We start from the raw sequence: 2,946 nt of genomic DNA on the forward strand, positions 1-2,946 counted from the left end.
AACCTAGTTGTCATTGGTGACTAGTACTGCAGTGTGTATACAACAATGTACTCTACAAATGTATCTGTGGCCTAATAAAGTGAATATAAACTATAGCCGGGAGTGAGTATCCTGTGTTATTTATAAACTCTTGTTTATTATATAGTCATTGTTTCTGTTACCTACATAAGCTACATGCCTGAGAGAATCTTTCTTGTAGTTAAAATGTTAATATTGTAATCATTATAATTTGTAATTGATTATATAATACAGTGCAAAAACCTTAAAGCATTATTCTGATGGCACAGTCTTCTTGGACATCAAGAAGGAGGACACCTCTAGGTCAGCAGCTACTTCAAGAATATTATTTTTAAATTTGGATAAGAAATATACATATGTCATCATCAGTAGTGTGGTAATATGTAATATGTAATATGGCTTTGATTTGCTTTTGTGATGTTTCCACATATATTCATCGTCATGTAAAGTCATTGTCTTGTTTCAGACTGGATGTGGAGCTTAAGTCACTGGTACCTGATCATTGTGTGAACTGAACATACATGGAGGCTGTTTTCATTGAGTGCCAAGGCCCTGTTTTAATAATTATCTCAGACACCAGACACTCACTTCATTTTGCATTGCTTCATTCCACATACACATACTTTCACACAACTTCCCTTGTCTTTTCAATTTGAGTTATATTCATAAATCAATTACTTCTGTACTTGTCATAGTAACATTTAATGAATGTAACTAATATTTATATACTCTACAACGTTTTGAGTGGCATTTTAAAATAAGCAGTCAAAATAAAACACTTACTAAATTATTATTATTATTTTTTTTTTTTTCAAATTTTAAACATGATTCCAATGTATGTCTGCACTATCATGTATGTTGTACTTTCTTCTGCACTGGAAGCTCCTGTCGCCAAGTCAAATTCCTTGTGTTTGTAAACATACTTGGTAATAGAGCTCTTTCTGACTTCTTACTGACTTCTGAACACAACACTATGGATCATAATATTTTGGATGTTTTCACACCATTTTTAAACATATGACATGAAATAGGTTGTTTTTCAGTGCAACATATGGACAAAAAACAGACACAATGTATGATTATATATGATATTAATTATAATATTTATTATTAGTAGTTCTTTCTCAGATTCTCTAAATTGTTAAGCAATGCTCTGTATTTGACTGTTAACTAAATACAATTAAGGAAAACATGACATGCTTTTGTAGGTCCATTTTAAAGGGACAGTTCATTCAAAAATAAAAATTAACTCATGTTGTTTCAAGGTTGTATTACTCTTTCTTCTGTAGAAGACTTTGAAAAATGTGTCAGTGTTCACACTGGTTTCAAACAGGTGAGTAAATGATGACAGTTTTCATTTTTGGGTGGACATATACCTTTAATATATTATAATCTATTAGTACTTGGAGATTGGTGATTCCCAAACAGGTGTATGTGGAAAGATTTTGATTATTATTTTTTTTTTACTTAAAATAAAACAATAGAAGAAAATATGTGATGTGCATTTACTTGTGTGACTTTCATTATAATTTACATGATACATGATATCCAATATATGAAAAAAAGGAATATTTGTAGTTTGGTGTTGATAAAGACACTGATAGGGCTGTGGAGGCTGGGAAATACTGGCTATTAAAAATAAAAAAGATGATGAAGATGAAAGATGATGAAGAGAATGACACAGGATACTCACTCCCGGCTATAGTTTATATTCATTTTATTAGGCCACAGATACATTTGTAGAGGTTTGTTTCAGGCATTGTTGTATACACACTGCAGTACTAGTCACCAATGACAACTATAGGTAGGCTAATCTATTCAAATAAATTAATTAATTAAAGCCCCACAACTGAAATATATAAAAGCTTAAACACATTAAAAAAAAAAAAAACTATATTAGCCCAGGTTAGCATAAATTATTCGATTATTGTTTGTTTTGCTGTAATCAGGCAAAACAGCTTAGACGATTTGTCATATTATTACACAAACTATGCTGTTTTGACACTGTTGCAGTTAATGCTTTAATGCTAAACATTGATAGGCCTACTTCATTACCTTTCGAAATAATCCATTAAACACGTATATGACAAGTACAGAAGTAATTGATTTATGAATATAACTCAAATTGAAAAAACAAGGGAAGTTGTGTGAAAGTATGTGTATGTGGAATGAAGCAATGCAAAATGAAGTGAGTGTCTGGTGTCTGAGATAATCATTAAAACATGATGGGATACACTAAGCCTCGAATAGCGCTCTGGAGCGGTATTCGAGATAGTGTGGATTTAGTGTGCTTTAAGGGCACTGCGCTCTGTTTTTAAGACCTGGGACAGTCTTGCGCACCTACTTCCTGTCACGCGCACGCGCTCTCAAGTGGCCAAGACCGCAAGTGTGGGTATTTGGACAAGGGGATAGTGGACGCCCAGGTGAACAAGAAATATATTTAAATTGTGCTTTTTCAGACATACTTACTATATTTAAATTATACTATACTAAGTGCATATTAAATGTATTATTTTGAAACAACTTTAAGTATAATAAGTGTATTTCAAGATATGTTTAAGTTGGATTTTAATCTATTTGTAATATATTTAATATATTGAAACTGTGTTAAAATGGAACCACTTTAAGTATATTTAGTGCAATTTAAGTGTATTTCTTAAAATACATTTAAAATGTCCTTTTAATACTTCATGAACTACAGTTAGAGTATATTTGAAGCATCGTTTTAATGTACTTCAAGTACATTTCAATTGTATTTCAGCTCATTGGAAATGCATTAGCATTACACTACTAGTATATTATAAAGCTGCATTTTTCAGTATACACACACACGTACACACTTTGATATCTAGAAAACTTTAATGTATTATATATTGTTGTGTACATTACAAATATTCATAAAGTACACTAAAAAAGGACAGCAGCATA

The sequence above is a fragment of the Sinocyclocheilus anshuiensis genome, unplaced genomic scaffold (genome assembly GCF_001515605.1).
Source record: "Sinocyclocheilus anshuiensis isolate Anshui unplaced genomic scaffold, SAMN03320099.WGS_v1.1 scaffold29, whole genome shotgun sequence".
In the NCBI taxonomy this organism is placed as follows: Eukaryota; Metazoa; Chordata; class Actinopteri; order Cypriniformes; family Cyprinidae; genus Sinocyclocheilus; species Sinocyclocheilus anshuiensis.